Raw genomic sequence first — 17,711 nt, forward strand, 5'->3', positions numbered from 1 at the left:
CGTGTGTAAAGGTAAAGCTAAGTATCATGGCATGCATGTGAAAGTTGACTCCACTGTTGTGGATCATATTGTCAAGGGATATCATGTAAATGGTGGAGATGGGGACCATGTAACTAAAGTAGGAAAAGCTATTAGAGGAGATATGTATTGCAATGGGTATGAGTGGAACCACAAACTTTAAGGCATGCTTCCAACGTTGGCTGCAGAGATTTACTCATAACACTTTAATTCCATCTCAACTCCTTGAAGACCTTGATTTTTGGCTGTGAAGCAGCTACTTGAAAACAAAAATATAGCACCATATGGAACTATATTTGAATAAAATACCTCCCACTGATTATGTGAATACAATTACAAATGCCAAATTGTCCTGATTCAGATTACTATCTTCCAGGGATACCTCAATCGTCCCCCATATTGTGGTGCCTCTACCACCCATATCACCGCAAAATTGACCGCAGTATTAATGAGATAATATCTTTGCCCAGACCATCTTCTGAGGAACGACCTGGCTCAGGTATCTCTACTAAGAACATCCATTATCAATTGTGGACAAAATAAGCACACCAGTTGTGTTACAGAAATGTCAGCCAGGGTTCTCACTTCATGGGCTGAATCTTTACTACTGACCACCCCCCCCCCACCCCCCGCGACATCGGGGTCGTGGTGGGGGTCCCGGAAAATCGTTCTGGGAGAGGCCTGCCACATGCCTTGATGCCGAGAAGGCCCCGCCCCATTTTACCAGCGGTGGCGAAGCCTCCCGCCACTTGGCAAAAAAACTCCATTAACATATGAAAGTAAATTGTAATTGAATAATAATTACTTACCTCGTTGCTATGGCTGTCCCATGCCCATATTCTGGCCAGTTGCCAGAAGTCCCGTGCCTTCGGATTTAGATCCAAGGCGTAGCACTGATGAGGGTGGGGGGAGGGGAGGAGTGAAATTTTCAGGACGGGGTGGGGGGGAGAGCGGGGAAAACTCCTACTATTAGCTGAGGGGATGGTGGAAAGGGGTTGAAGGGAAAAGGTATCAAAGTTCGGGGGGAATGTTCAGGATGGGAAGAAATTTGTTTTGTGTGGAAAAGATAATAAATTAAGTGTTTGATCATGGGGGCAGTGGAAGATGAGCTTCGATCTTTTATTAAACTTATAACTGTAAATGTTACCTCCACTGCTGTTTAAATATTCAAATTGCCTGTAAGGGCTTGAAGCCCTTTAAAAAGCCTACATGGTGGCGCTGGACGCCATTGCCGGGGATGGTGTGCCTGCCCCTGCTGACGTAGAGGTGGCGGATGGTCCGCCCCCTCCATGTTAATGAGCCGCCACACGAAATATCGCAGTGGCTCTGCAGCGCACATCTTGCGCTGCACCACACACTTTTTGAAGCTCGCTTAAAATTCTGCCCCATATTACTAACCCTGTTAGAAAGTACTGGAAAAGGCAATGTGGGAAGGATTGGGCTTGGCTAGGATGGTATTTTTTATTTGTTCATGGAAGGTGGGTGTCACTGGCTAGGCTAGTATTTATTGCCCATCCCTTCTTGCCCTTGAGAAGGTGGTGGTGAGCTGCCTTCTTGAACTGCCGCACTCCTTGGGGTGCAGTGCGTTTAATATAGGGTTAACTCATATTACGCTTCTTTCCTCAAAGCACTAAATGATACTGGGTATGGTTCCACAAATTTGCCCAACTCAAGCAAAACTGGCATACTATTCAACTGCAGGGTCACCACAGCTGAGCCCGATTCTACCCATCGTTTCCTGAGAGTAGTCTGCAGTTGTGGAAACCATACCCATCTCAAAGTCCGAGTACTACTGATCTGATTTTCTTTTAATGATATTGCCTAATTCTATCTTCCTCATCTATGTACTGCGAACAGACATGGTTCCAGCGGAGCATGCGCGACGTGGCAAGCCCTGCCCTCACGGTCTCCATGGAGCTATTGGAAGGTTTGACGGAGGGAGACGTTTACCAGGGCCGTGCACGGGGCTGAGATTATACTTGACCGGGACGGGGCCAAGCCTGACTGGGGGCGGGGCAGGATCGAAGCTTGACTGGGGGCGGGGCCATGCCTGACTGGGGGCGGGGCCGGGGCGACGGCTGACTGGGGGCGGGACCGGGACGACGGCTGACCGGGGGCGGGACCGGGACGACGGCTGACCGGGGGCGGGACCGGGGCGACGGCTGACCGGGGGCGGGGCCGGGACCGGGACCGGGGCGACGGCTGACCGGGGGCGGGACCGGGGCGGGACCGGGGCGACGGCTGACCGGGGGCGGGGCCGGGACCGGGACCGGGGCGACGGCTGACCGGGGGCGGGACCGGGGCGACGGCTGACCGGGGGCGGGACCGGGGCGACGGCTGACCGGGGGCGGGGCCGGGACCGGGGCGACGGCTGACCGGGGGCGGGACCGGGGCGACGGCTGACCGGGGGCGGGACCGGGGCGACGGCTGACCGGGGGCGGGGCCGGGGCGACGGCTGACCGGGGGGACGGCTGACCGGGGGCGGGACCGGGGCGACGGCTGACTGGGGGCGGGGCCGGGGCGACGGCTGACCGGGGGCGGGACCGGGACCGGGACGACGGCTGACTGGGGGCGGGGCCGATGGCGGATTAGGGGCGGGGCTGGGGCTAATCTCCGCCTCCGTTCCGCACTGTTATTTTTGGGTGTCTGCTGCAATTTTTGGAGATTGCGTAAGTAATTGAAAGTTCGGGTATTTCGGCCCTGTTAGTTTTAGTCTGAAGGAATTGATTTAAATGGAGGGCGTGTGAGGCGCTGATGGGTTGCGCAGTTTACTGGAAGGCGGCTGTTCTATATTTCCACATGTTTACTCTACCCTCTCTGAGCTTCGGTGGGAGCAGGTGCGGTGCTGGCACCGAGTGAGGCCGGCTTGCTGGGAGTGTTTCGTTTTTTCCCCCCTAAAGTCACCAATACTGAATGTGTACTGCCTTCTTTGTTTATTATAGTTAACGGGCAAGGAGGTGCTGCTAAGTTATATGAAAAATGTATTGGTTTGAGGAAACATTTAATTTACTTTTCCAACATGCTACCTTTCTTTGCGGTGCGAACATTCTGGATCCTGGTCTCCCTCTGATGGGGAGCATTCCCAGAGGAAACGGTCAAGCTATGTCAAGAACCAGTTAATAGTCATGGAAACATTTTGACTCTGCAGTATGTAATGCAGTAGCAAAACAAGACATAAAAATACTCAATCTCCATTAGGTCACGGCGACGTGCTCTTTTGCAGTTTCTCGTCGCACACTATTAGTTAGAGATGGGCGGATACCATATGCCAGGCCTCTGCAATATCAGTGCAAACCGACTAAATAGGTTGAAGATGATGATTGCATTGTCTCGCTCACTTTCCATATGGACAGGCACCTTCCTCAATTAATGTGCAGCTCGGAAAGAACGTGAATAAAATTGGCAACTCGGTCGCCTCGGGATTCAGATATGCAACTTCCCCTACTGTCTTCTAGCTGTTACAACTTTTGAACGTTAACGTACTTTGAATCTATATGATAGTTATCACAAGGCTTATTCAGCGTGTAAATCTCAAACCAATTTTCTGTAAAGTAGTTCCTGTGTGATCTTAATTTTAAACTCAAATTTTCCCTATTTTGGGCATCACCAGTGACAGATCTGTAACTATCAGTATTTCGTTCTATTGGTTTGTAGCTGATGGTTAGGCCAAATTTGGCCTAACCATCAGCCTCAAGAAAACGAACATCATGGGACAGGATGTCAGAAATGCTCCATCCATCAATATCGGTGACCACGCTCTGGAAGTGGTTCAAGAGTCCACCTACCTAGGCTCAACTATCACCAGTAACCTGAGGCAGAAATCAACAAGCGCATGGGAAAGGCTTTCATTGCTATGTCCAGACTAGCCAAGAGAGTGGGAAAATGGCGCACTGACACAGAACACAAAAGTCCGAGTGTATCAAGCCTGTGTCCTCAGTACCTTGCTCTATGGCAGCGAGGCCTGGACGATGTATGTCAGCCGAGAGCGACGTCTCAATTCATTCCATCTTCGCTGCCTCCGGAGAATCCTTGGCATTAGGTGGCAGGGCCGTACTCCAACGCCGAAGTCCTTGAGGCAGCCAACATGCCCAGCATATACACCCTACTGACCCAGAGGCGCTTGAGATGGCTTGGCCATGTGAGCCGCATGGAAGATGGCAGGATTCCCAAGGACACATTGTACAGCGACGGCACAGTGGTTAGCACCGCAGCCTCACAGCTCCAGGGACCCGGGTTCGATTCCGGGTACTGCCTGTGTGGAGTTTGCAAGTTCTCCCTGTGTCTGCGTGGGTTTTCTCCGGGTGCTCTGGTTTCCTCCCACAAGCCAAAAGACTTGCAGGTTGATAGGTAAATTGGCCATTATAAATTGTCACTAGTATAGGTAGGTGGTAGGGAAATATAGGGACAGGTGGGGATGTTTGGTAGGAATATGGGATTAGTGTAGGATTAGTATAAATGGGTGGTTGATGTTCGGCACAGACTCGGTGGGCCGAAGGGCCTATTACAGTGCTGTATCTCTAATCTAAAAAAGCGAGCTCGTCACTGGTATCAGACCCACTGGCCGTCATGTCTCTGCTTTAAAGATGTCTGCAAATGCGACATGAAGTCCTGTGACATTGATCACAAGTCGTGGGAGTCAGTTGCCAGCGTTCGCCAGAGCTGGCGGACAGCCATAAAGGCGGGGCTAAAGTGTGGCGAGTTGAAGAGACTTAACAGTAGGCAGGAAAAAAGACAGAAGCGCAAGGGGAGAGCCAACTGTGTAACAGCCCCAACAACCAATTTTATCTGCAGCACCTGTGGAAGAGTCTGTCACTCTAGAATTGGCCTTTATAGCCACTCCAGGTGCTGCTTCACAAACCACTGACCACCTCCAGGCGCTTACCCATTGTCTCTCGAGACAAGGAGGCCAAAGAAGAGGTTTGTAGCACAAAGAACTGGATATTTTCTTATTTCATGTGGACCTAATGTTTATACATTTCTTGTGCTCAAACCTGCACTTTATTGAAATTCAAGGGAGGGAAAGCTGTGTATGGTGCAGCAGTATGTTTAACTGGTGACAACACTTAATAACTTTGATTCCCATGCCTGTCTGTGTCTTGACCAATTCAAAGATAGTTGTACTGTTGGCCAGATGAAGATTGAAGTTCCTGTACCCTGACTGGCATTGAGCTTTATCCCCCAAGCCCAGCAGCATATTCTTTACAACACTGTGTTTTCTACTAATATGAGCTATTTATATGCTCTTTGGGGGCCAATTGTAAATTGAATTATGGCAAATTATGTTTTTAGGAAGGGTCTGAGACTGATCAAACACATTTCAGTAGCAGTATTACACCTTTTAAATTAAAGCCCTAGGATAGCTACCTGTAAATTTTTGGTATTTACTGGCTATACTAGTGCTGTTTGCGTGGAGTGAGGCTGTAAGTTAAGTGTGGGTATTTTCGTTGGCTGGAGGCGGTGGAAGGTGCTCTTTGGTTTTTTTCTTTCTCAGCCTCAAAGGTACAGGGGATAAAAGTTGACTGTAAATAGCTGGTAAGATATTACGCGAGCAAGTTTTTTTTCATTGTAAAAGTAAGTAATGGCGGGGCAGCTTGGCCAAGCGGAATGTACCTCCTGTGCATGTGGGAAGTCGTGAATGTGCCATGTGACCTTGGCAAACCTGTCTGCAGAAAGTGTCTCTGGTTGCACAAGCCTGAGCTTCGAGTTTTGGAGCTCAAGCGGCGGCTGGAGTCGCTGTGGCGCATCCGCGAGGTGGAGGACTATGTGGATGGCACATTTCAGGGGGGTAGGCAAGTACAGTTGGGGGGGGTGGGTGACTGGGTGGCTGCTGGACGGACAAAAGTCAGGGCAGGTAACGCAGGAGTCCCCAGAGGACATCCCACTTCCTAATTGGTATTCAGTTCTGAGTACCGATGAGAGACAGGGTACCTTTGGAGAATGCACCGAGAGTCATGACTGGAATGTCATGGCTGACTCAGCTGTGCTGGGATGGAGAAAAAGGGACGAGGGCAATAGTGGTAGGGGATTCTATGGTTAGAGGAATAGATGGGCGTTTCTGTGGTCGCAGACGGGATTCCAGGATGGTGTGTTGCCTCTCTGGTGCAAGGGTCTTGGATATCACAGTGGCCACAAAGTATTCTGGCGGGTGAAGGTGCACAGCTGGAGGTCGTGGTCCATGTTGGTATCAATGACATCGGTAGAAAGAGGGATGAGGTCCTGCAATAAGAATTTATGGAGCTAGGCAGCAGATTAAAAAGTAGGACCTCAAAGGTTGTAATCGCTGGGTTTCTTCTGGTGCCATGGGCTAGTGAGTATATGAATAGGAGGTTAGAGCAGATGAATGCATGGTTGAGGAGATGGTGCAGGAGAGAGGGCTTTAGATTTTTTTTTTATTCATTCATGGGATGTGGGCGTCACTGGCTATGCCAGCATTTATTGCCTATCCCTAATTGCACTTGAGAAGGTGGTGGTGAGCTGCCTTCTTGATCCGCTGCAGTCCATTTGGGGTAGGTAGACCCACAGTGCTGTTAGGAAGGGAGTTCCAGGATTTTGACCCAGCGACAGTGAAGGAACGGCGATATAGTTCCAAGTCAGGATGGTGTGTAACTTGGAGGGGAGCTTGCAGGTGGTGGTGTTCCCATGTATTTGCTGCCCTTGTCCTTCTAGTTGGTAGAGGTCGTGGGTTTGGAAGGTGCTGTCTAAGGAGCCTTGATACATTGCTGCAGTGCATCTTGTAGATGGTACACACTGCTGCTACTGTGCGTCGGTGGTGGAGGGAGTGAATGTTTGTAGATGGGGTGCCAGTCGAGCAGGCTGCTTTGTCCTGGATGGTGTCGAGCTTCTTGAGTGTGGTTGGAGCTGCACCCATCCAGGCAAGTGGAGAGTATTCCATCACACTCCTGACTTGTGCCTTTTAGATGGTGGACAGGCTTTGGGGAGTCAGGAGGTGAGTTACTCGCCTCAGGATTCCTTGCCTCTGACCTCTTGTAGCCATGGTATTTATATGGCTACTCCAGTTCAGTTTCTGGTCAATGGTAGCCCCTAGGATGTTGATAGTGGGGGATTCAGCGATGGTAATGCCATTGAACATCAAGGGGAGATGGTTAGATTCTCTCTTGTTGGAGATGATTATTGCCTGGCACTTGTGTGGCGCGAATGTTACTTGCCACTTATCAGCCCAAGCCTGGATATTGTCCAGGTCTTGCTGCATTTCTACAGGGACTGCTTCAGTATCTGAGCAGTCACGAATGGTGCTGAACATTGTGCAATCATCAGCTAACATCCCCACTTCTGACCTTATGATTGAGAGAAGGTCATTGATGAAGCAGCTGAAGATGGCTGTGTAAGAATCGGTTCAGACCTGTATAGGTAAAGAAGTCTCGACACCATTTAAAATCAATTACTTTATTTGCGCATTAGCCGGCGGACTTAGTCTGGTACAGCGGTACTGACTCCAACAGAGTCTGTCGGGTCCACCAGAGTAAGTGCCCTCGTGTTACAGATACCATTGTTTATACAATTAGGATTCATGCTATACCTCCTTGTTCAACCAATCAGTGCGATACAACTCAGCTTCGTGTTATACCTCTTTGTTAAACCATTTATTGAGGTTAACAGCACATTTAGCAGTGTATTAACACCTAATCTGTACTAATGCTTTGTCTTTCAACACACCATTAACATATTGTTTGCCTTTGCTCCGTGACCTTTTGGTCAGCTATGTGGCCTGGTCCAATCTAGACCTCCTTTGTTATCTCTTGCCCCACTCCCAACTCACTTGCTTATAACCTGTGACTTTTCTAATATTTGTCAGTTCCGAAGAAGGGTCACTGACCCGAAACGTTAACTCTGCTTCTCTTTTCACAGATGCTGCCAGACCTGCTGAGTGGTTCCAGCATTTCTTGTTTTTATTTCAGATTTCCAGCATCCGCAGTATTTTGCTTTTATTATAGCAGTACATTCTGTTCGTTTTACATACTAATTACTGAGGTTAGCAGCCCATCATGTTCTTAATATCATTGCACAATCTACCTATGTCTAGTCTATTCTAAAGTCTATTTCCAGTAAGGGGTGCGATTAACTGCCTGCAGCCTGCCGGCGTGACTACACAAATACAGATGCTGAATTCTGCTGATCTATTTCCTTGTCCTACAAAAACAAGCTTTTATTCCTAACTTGGCTAAATTTCCCATCAAGCATAGTGCCATGCCTTTCTGCTCACTTCCACAGTTGGGCCTAGGACACTACCCTGAGGAACTCCTGCACTGATGTCCTGGAGCTCAGATGATTGACCTCCAACAACCACAACCTTCTTTCTTTGTGCTAGGTATGACTCCAGCCAGCGGAGGGTTTTCCTCCTGATTCCCATTGACCTCAGTTTTGCAAGGGCTCCTTGATGCCATACTCGGTCAAATGCTGCTTTGATATCAAGGGCAGTCACTCTCACCTCACCTCACCTCTTGAGTTCAGCTCTTTTGCCCATGTTTGAACCAAGGCTGTAATGAGGTCAGGAGCTGAGTGGGCCTGGCGGAACCCAAACTGAGCATCACTAACCAGGTGCTCAGCAAGTGCCACTTGATAGCACTAGCAATGACATCTTTCATCACTTTTCTGAGGATCGAGATTAGACTCATGGAGCGGTAATTGGCCAGGTTGGATTTGTCCTGCTTTTTGTGTACAGGACATACCTGGGCAATTTTCCACATTGCTGGGTAGATACCAGTATTGTAGCTGTACTAGACCAGCTTGTCTAGGGGCATAGCGAGCTCTGGAGCATATGTCTTCAGTACTATTGCCAGAATGTTGTCAGGGCCCATAGCCTTTGCAGGATCCAGTGCCTTCAGTCGTTTCTTGATATCACGTGGGGTGAATCAGATTGGCTGAAGACTGGCATCTGTGATGCTCGGGACTTCAGGAGAACTCCAAGATGGATCATCCACTTGGCACTTCTGGCTGAAGATTGTTGCAAATGCTTCAGCCTTATCTTTTGCACTGGTGTGCTGGGCTCCTCCATCATTGAGGCTGGGGATATTTGTGGAGCCACCTCCTCTAGTTAGTTGTTTAATTGTCCACCACCATGCACGGCTGGATGTGGCAGGACTGCAGAGCTTAGATCTGATCTATTGGTTATGGGATCGCTTAGCTCTGTCTATCGCATGCTGCGTACGCAGTTTGACATGCAAGTAGTCCTGGATTGTAGCTTCACCAGGTTGACACCTGATTTTGAGGTATGCCTGGTGCTGCTCCTGGCATGCCCTCCTGCATTCCTTATTGAACCAGGGTTGGTCTCCTGGCTTGATGGTAATGGTAGAGTGGGGGATATGCCGGGCCATGAGGTTACAGATTGTGGATGAGTACAATTCTGCTGCTGCTGATGGCCCACAGCGCCTCATGGATGCCCAGTTTTGCATTGCTAGATCTGTTCGAAATCTATCCCATTTAGCACGGTGATAGTGCCACACAACACGATGGACGGTATCCTCAATGTGAAGGCGGGACTACCTCTCCACAAGTACTGTGCGGTGGTCACTCCTACCAATACTGTCATGGACAGAAGCATCTGCGGCAGCCAGATTGGTGAGGACGTGGTCAAGTATGTTTTTCCCTTGTGTTGGTTCCCCCAACACCTGCCGCAGACCCAGTCTAGCAGCTATGTCCTTTAGGGCTCGGTCAGTAGTGGTGCTACCGAGCCACTCGGTGATGGACATTGAAGTCCCCCACCCAGAGTACATTTTGTGCCCTTGCCACCCTCAATGCTTCCTCCAAGTGGTGTTCAACATGGAGGAGAACTGACTCATCAGCTGAGGGAGGGCGGTAGGTGGTAATCAGTAGGAGGCTACCTTGCCCATGTTTGACCTGATGCCATGAGACTTCATGGGGTCCGGAGTCAATGTTGAGGACTCCCAGGGCAACTCCCTCCCTACTGTATACCACTGTACCACCATCTCTGGTGGGTCTATCCTGCTGGTGGGACAGGACATACCCAGGGATGGTGATGGCAGTGTCTGGGACATTGTCTGTCAGGTATGATTCCGTGAGTGTGACTATGTCAGGCTGTTGCTTGACTAGTCTGTCGGACAGCTCTCCCAACTTCGGCACAAACCCCCAGATGTTAGTAAGGAGGACTTTGCAGGGTCGACAGTGCTGGGTTTGCCGTTGTCGTTTCCGGTGCCTAGGTTGATGCCAGGTGGTCTGTCTGGTTTCATTCCTTTTTATTGACTTTGTAGCGGTTAGGTACAACTGAGTGGCTTGCTAGGCCATTTCAGAGGGCATGTAAGAGTTAACCACATTGCTGTGGGTCTGGAGTCACATGTAGGCCAGACCAGGTAAGGTCAGCAGATTTCCTTCCCTAAAGGACATGAGTGAACCAGATGGGTTTTTACAACAATTGACAATGGTTTCATGGCTATCATTAGATTAGCTTTTTCATTCCAGATTTTTATTAATTAAATTCAAATTCCACCTTCTGCTATGGTGGGATTCGAACCCATGTCCCCAGAGAAATACCCTGGGTCTCTGGGTTACTCGTCCAGTGATAATACCACTATGCCACCGCCTACCCTTGGATCACTGGGTCTGTTTCTGGCGAAGGTGGGATCTGTATAAGATGGACGGATTGTACCTGAACCAGAATGGGACCAGCATCCTTTCTTGGAGGTTTGCTAGTGCTGTTAGGGGGGTGGGGTTTAAACTAATTTGGCAGGGGGATGGGATACAGAGTGGAAGCACAGTAGGGGGTGATGTGCAATCAAATATAAATGTGAAGCTAAATCAGTCCGGAAGACAGAGTAAATGTAGAGTCATAAAGTTATACAGCCCAGAAACAGGCCCTTCGGCCCATCATGTCTCTGGTGGCCATCAAGCACCTAACTATTCTTGTCCCATTTCCCAGCACTTGGCCTGTAGCCTTGTATGCATGGCATTTCAAGTGCTCATCTAAATACTTCTTAAATGTTGAGGGTTCCTGCCTCTACCACCCCTTCAGGCAGTGTATTCCAGATTCCAACCACCCTCTGGGTGAAAATTTTTTTCCTCAAATCCCCCCCAAACTTCCTGCCCCTTACCTTAAATCTATGCCCCATAGTTATTGACCAATCCGCTGAGGGAAAACGTTTCTTCCTATCAATGCCCCTCATAATTTTGTATACCTCAATCATGTCCCCCCTCAGCCTTCTCTGCTCTCAGGAAAACGACCCTAGCCTTTTCAGTCTCTCTTCATAGCTGAAATGCTCCAGCCCAGGCAACATCCTGGTGAATCTCCTCTGCACCCTCTCCAGTGCAATCACATCCTTCCTATAGTGTGGTGCCCAGAACTGTACACAGTACTCCAGCTGTGACCTAACTGGCGTTTTATACAGCTCCATCATAACCTCCCTGCTCTTATATTCTATGCCTCGGCTAATAAAGGCAAGTTTCCCATATGCCTTCCTAACCACCTTATCTGCCTGTGCTGCTGCCTTCAATGATCTATGGACAAGTACACCAAGGTCCCTCTGACCTTCTGTACTTCCTAGGGTCCTACCATCCATTGTATATTCCCTTGCCTTGTTAGTCCTCCTAAAATGCATCACCTCACACTTCTCAGGATTAAACTCTATTTGCCACAGCTCTGCCCATTTTAGCCCATCTATATCATCCCATAATCTAAGGCTTTCCTCCTCACTATTTATGACACCACCAATTTTCGTGTCATCTGCAAACTGTAGACCTGTTAAGGCTCAGGCAAATAATGCAAGGCTGGATTGTCTCTATTTTAATGCAAGGAGTCTTACTAGTAAGGCAAATGAATTGAGGGCATTGTTTAACACGTGGGAATATGATATTATTGCTATCCCTGAGACATGGTTAAGGGAACGGCAGGACTGGCAGCTTAATATCCCAGGATATAGAATCTTCAGACGTGATGGGGGAGGGTGTAAACGAGGAGGTGGAATTGCACTGTTGATTAAAGAGTCAATTACTGCAGTAAGGAGGGATGATATCCTAGAAGGTTCCTCTAATGAGGCCATATGGGTAGAACTTAAAAACAAAAAGGGGGCTATTACTTGGCTGGGAGTGTATTACAGGCCTCCAAACAGTGAGGCAGTGGTAGAGGAGCAGATATGTAGGCAAATCTCAGAGGAGCAACAAGAATAGGGTAATAATAGGGGATTTCAACTTCCCCTGTATTAGAGGGGATAGTATTAGTGCAAAAAGCTTAAAGGGGGCGGAATTCCTCAAGTGCATTCAGGAGAGCATTTTGAGCCAGTACGTAGAGTCCGACAAGAGGAGGGGCAGTACTGGACCTAATCTTAGGGAGTGAAGCCGCACAAGTGGTAGAAGTGGCAGTGGGGGAGCATTTTGGGGATAGTGACCATAACTCTAAGATTTAAGGTTGTTATGGAAAAGGGCATAGAGGGACCGGAAATAGGAGTACTGAATTGGGGGATAGCAGGTTTCAATGTGATAAAACAGGATCTGGCCAAAGTGAACTGAGAGCAGCTTCTTCTAGGAAAGTCTACATCAGACAAGTGGGAGTCACTTAGAAGGGAAATTGTGAGGGTTCAGGTGCAGCATATTGCTGTAAAGGTGAAGAGTAGGACCAACAGGTCAAGGGAACACTAGATGTCAAGGGATATAGAGGATTGGATAAAGAAAGAAAAGGAGGCGTATGGCAGGTTCAGAATGCTGAAAACAGCGGAGGCCCTGGAGGAGTACAGAAAGTGTAGGGGAGTACTTAAAAAAAAAAAGTAATTAGTGAAGAGGGGGCATGAAAAGATAAAGGAAAATCCTAAGGCGTTATTTAAGTATGTTAGGGGCAAGAAGATAACCAGGGAAAATGTGGGGCCTGTTAGGGATCAAAGAGGCAATCTGTGTGGAGCCAGAGGACATTGGTGAGGTTTTGAACGATTATTTTTCATCTGTGTTCACTATGGAGAGGGACGATGTAGGTGTAGTGATCAGGGAGGGGGATTGTGCTACACTTGATCAAATTATCGTTGTAAAGGAGGAAGTAGTAGCTGTATTAAGCAGGCTTAAAGGTGGATAAATCCCCAGGCCCAGATGAGATGTATCCCAGGCAAGGGATGAGATAGCAGGAGCTCTGACACAAATTTTCAAATCCTCTCTGGCCACAGGAGAGGTACCAGAGGATTGGAGGACATCAAATGTGATACCATTATTCAAGAAGGGTAGCAGGGATAAACCAGGTGATTATAGGCCGGTGAGTCTAGCATCAGTGGTAGGGAAATTATTGGAAAAAGTTCTGAGACACAGGATTAATCCCCACTTGGAGAGGCAGGGATTAATCAGGGATCGTCAGCATGGCTTTGTCAGGGGGAGATCATGTCTGTCTAACTTGATTGAATTTTTCGAGGAAGTGACTAGAGATGTAGATGAGGGTAAAGCAGTTGATGTAGTCTACGTAGACTTCAGTAAGGCTTTGATAAGGTCCCGCATGGGAGATTGGTTAAGAAAGTAAAAGCCCATGGGATCCAGGGTAATTTGGCAAATTGGATTCAAAATTGGCTTAGTGGCAGGAGGCAGAGGGTGATGGTGGAGGGTTGTTTTTGTGAATGGAGGCCTGTGACCAGTGGTGTACCGCAGGGATCGGTGCTGGGACCCTTACTGTTTGTAGTGTACATTGTAGTGGACCCTAGGGAGCACAGAGGGACTTTGGGGTGCTTGTCCATAGATCACTGAAGGCAGCAGCAGGTGGTAAGGAAGGCATATGGGATACTTGCCTTTATTAACCGAGGCATAGCATATAAGAGTAGGGAGGTTATGATGGAGCTGTATAAAATGCTGATTAGGCCACAGCTGGAGTACTGTGTACAGTTCTGGTCACCACACTATAGAAAGGATGTGATTGCATTGGAGAGGGTGCAGAGGAGATTCACCAGGATGTTGCCTGGGCTGGAGCATTTCAGTTATGAAGACAGATTGGATAGGCTAGGGTTGTTTTCCTTGGAGTGGAGAAGGCTGAGGGTTACCTGATTGAGGTATACAAAATTATAAGGGACATTGATAGGATAGATAGGAAGAAACATTTTCCCTTAGTGGAGCATTCAATAACTAGGGGGCATAGATTTAAGGTAAGGGGCAGGAGGTTTAGAGGGGAGTTGAGGAGGAACTTACTTCACCCAGAGGGTGGTTGGAATCTGGGACACACTGCCTGAAGAGGTGATAGAGGCAGGAACCCTCACGAGGTTCAAGAAGTATTTAGATGAGCACTTGAAACGCCATGGCATGCGTCTATGGGCCAAGTGCGGGGAAATGGGATTAGTTAGGATGGGTGCTTGATGGTCGACGCAGGAGCGTTGGGCCGAAAGGTCTCTTTCTGTGCTGTAAAACTCTATGACTCTACCCCATGTTAAATGGTGTACTCTCAGGGCCATTGATTTATAACAACTTGTGTTTATATAGTATATTTAATGTAAAACACCCCCAAGACGCTTCATTGGGGCATTATCAAACAAAATCTGACACCAAGCCACATGAGATATTGGGACCAGTGACCAAAAGCTTGGTTGAAGAGGTAGGTTTTAAGGATCTTCTTAAAGGAGGAAAGAGAACTGGAGAGGTGGAGCAGCTTAGGGCCTCAGTAGCTGAAGGTATGGCTGCCAATAGTGAGATTAAAATTGGGGATCTGCAGTAGGCCAGAATTGACGAAGCACAGATTATGTTGGAGGTTTGTAGGGAGGTGGTTAGAGGTAGGAAAGGGTGTGAGACCATAGTGGAATTTGAAAACAAAGATGAAAATTTTGAAATTGAGGCAGTGCTTAATTGGGAGCCAATGTAGCTCAGTGAGCACAGGACGATGGGTGAACAAGACTTGGTGAGATTTAGGCTAAGCGCAGCAGAGTTTTGGATGATAAGTTAATGGAATGTAGAAGATAGGCTGGCCAAAGGTGCATTGAAATAGTCAAGGTAGAGGGAGCAAAGACATGGATGAAGGTTTCAACAGCACTTGAGCTGAGGCAGGGGCGGAGTCAGGTGATGATGTAGAGGTGGTCTAGTGATGAGCATCCAACCACATAGTTGCACCATTTCTGGGGCAATTACAAAACAAAGGTGCTCTGGTTCAGCCACAAGACAGTTGCCAGGAAGTGTAATGAAGTTGGTGGCTAGGGAACGGAGTTTGTGGCAGGGACCAAACACAATGGTTTTGGTGGTCCCAATATTTCGTTGGAAGAAATTTCTGCTCATTCAGTACTAGATAAGCAGAAAAGCAGTCTTGCAATGTAGATACAGTAGAGGAGTTGAGATGGGTGGTGGAGAGGTGTAGCTGGTTCCTGGAAGATAAATACGGTTTTCTTTGGATAATTTAAAAAATCACAGATTTCACACACAATGTCTCTGCTTCCCTGGAACAGTAAATTAACAGGTCACTGCTTTAATGTAATTCACTTTTCACTTTCAACTTTTAACTAAACACGTCAGCAATTTTTATATCTTTGTATGCAATTGGCATGCAGCAGGGCTTTTGCAACCAGTAATCCATGTGAGCAGCTAATATCTCTGTCAATCATAAATACTTCCTGAAATTACTTTCAAAGATATTTTTCTCAGATTAAAAACCTTATAACAAAATTGTTTTACCCTGTTGGATAGCTGTTCAAGGGAGATTTGAGGCAGGATGGTGACCAGAGAGAAAGAGGGCTGAAGAATAGTGATGGTTGGGGTAGTCTTCAGGAGGTGTGTGGGGGGGGTGGTGGGTCGGGATTTGCACAAAATATGGGAAGTGAGAAGTGAGAGATGGCATGCTGAATGATGAGGGAAGGAGATAAAGGCCTAGGAAATGCTGAAAGCAAGAAAAAGGGAACTAGAAGTAGTGGGCTTCTCCAGAGCAGCAAACAAAGTATAAATAGGAATGGACATAATGGAAATTCTAGCGATGGCAGAAATTAGGTGAACCTTGTAATGTTTGTAAACTGGAACAGTTCAGAGTTAAAGTCTGAGGTTCAGTGGTGAGATAAAGTCACATACAGTATGTTGTCAGCTTGAAGCATTCATGAACCAATGTCCAAGCTCAGTAAGTTATGGAGAGGTGTAGGTTCAGGAGCTATTTTGAGGAGCAGGTATTAGCTGCGACACTGGTATTCAGTGGATTTGAGGAGGATTGGAGTTTTGACCATGAGCTAGCAAAGGTTGATCTTTAGTCCAACACTAGTGGATCCATGGCACCAGTGGAAGTGAAAGTTACAAATTATTTACAGAACAGGCACATGCCATTCAGCCTAATGGGTCCATGCCTGTGTTTAAGCTCCACATGAGCCACCTCCCACCCTCCTTCAGCGAACCCTAATAACACCACCTTCTATCCCTTTCTCCCTCGTGTTCATCTAAATTCCCCTTAAATACGTTTATGCTATTTGCCTCAGCTACTCCTTGTGGTAACGAGATCACATTCTTACTACCCCCTGGGTAAAGAAGTTTCTTTTGAATTCCTTACTGGCTTTATTAGTGACTATCTTATAGTTATGGTTCCTGCAAGTGGAAACACCTACCCTATCAAACCCTTTCATCATCTTGAAGACCTCTGTCAGGACACCTCAGTCTTCCCTTACCTCGAGAAAAGAGCACCAGCTTTCCAATCTTTCCTGATTAGTATAATCTCTCAGTTCGGATATAATTCTAGTAAATCTTCCTTTCACATTTTCCAGTGCTTTTATATCCTTTCTATAATATGGAGAGCAGAACTTAAGTGTGGTCTAAACAAGGTTCTATTCAAGTTTACCGTGACTTCCCTGCTTTTCAATTCTATCCATCTAGAAATGAAACCCAGTGTTTTTTTTTAATGGCATTAACCTGCGATTAGCGACTTGTTTCTTCTCCCTGCTGCTTTCACATGCGTTCAAATCCTCTGAAGAAGGAATTTTCCTCCACACAAGATCAGGGGGCAGGTTGTTCAACCTTGCCCGTCTAAGAGCGAAGTCCAAAGTACGGAAAGTCCTCATCAGAGAACTCCTCTTTGCTGACGATGCTGCTTTAACATCTCACACTGAAGAATGCCTGCAGAGTCTCATCAACAGGTTTGCGTCTGCCTGCAATGAATTTGGCCTAACCATCAGCCTCAAGAAAACGAACATCATGGGGCAGGATGTCAGAAATGCTCCATCCATCAATATTGGCGACCACGCTCTGGAAGTGGTTCAAGAGTTCACCTACCTAGGCTCAACTATCACCAGTAACCTGTCTCTAGATGCAGAAATCAACAAGCGCATGGGTAAGGCTTCCACTGCTATGTCCAGACTGGCCAAGAGAGTGTGGGAAAATGGCGCACTGACACGGAACACAAAAGTCCGAGTGTATCAGGCCTGTGTCCTCAGTACCTTGCTCTACGGCAGCGAGGCCTGGACAACGTATGCCAGCCAAGAGCGACGTCTCAATTCATTCCATCTTCGCTGCCTTCGGAGAATACTTGGCATCAGGTGGCAGGACTATATCTCCAACACAGAAGTCCTTGAAGCGGCCAACACCCCCAGCTTATACACACTACTGAGTCAGAGGCGCTTGAGATGGCTTGGCCATGTGAGCCGCATGGAAGATGGCAGGATCCCCAAAGACACATTGTACAGCGAGCTCGCCACTGGTATCAGACCCACCGGCCGTCCATGTCTCCGTTATAAAGACGTCTGCAAACGCGACATGAAATCGTGTGACATTGATCACAAGTCGTGGGAGTCAGTTGCCAGCATTCGCCAGAGCTGGCG

General features: G+C 47.8%; 1 protein-coding gene across 1 annotated transcript in view; it reads left to right on the forward strand.

Moving 5' to 3' along the window:
* Nucleotides 1-2,610: 2,610 nt before the first annotated feature.
* The window catches only part of wdsub1 (WD repeat, sterile alpha motif and U-box domain containing 1), a 95,219-nt gene continuing 80,118 nt past the window's right edge, over nucleotides 2,611-17,711 (forward strand). The window contains exon 1 of the mRNA XM_068035285.1: nucleotides 2,611-2,687. The gene's annotated coding sequence lies outside the window, so the exon portion shown is untranslated. The remainder of the gene's footprint in view (nucleotides 2,688-17,711) is intronic.

The sequence above is a fragment of the Heterodontus francisci genome, chromosome 7, assembly GCF_036365525.1.
Source record: "Heterodontus francisci isolate sHetFra1 chromosome 7, sHetFra1.hap1, whole genome shotgun sequence".
NCBI classification, from domain to species: Eukaryota; Metazoa; Chordata; class Chondrichthyes; order Heterodontiformes; family Heterodontidae; genus Heterodontus; species Heterodontus francisci.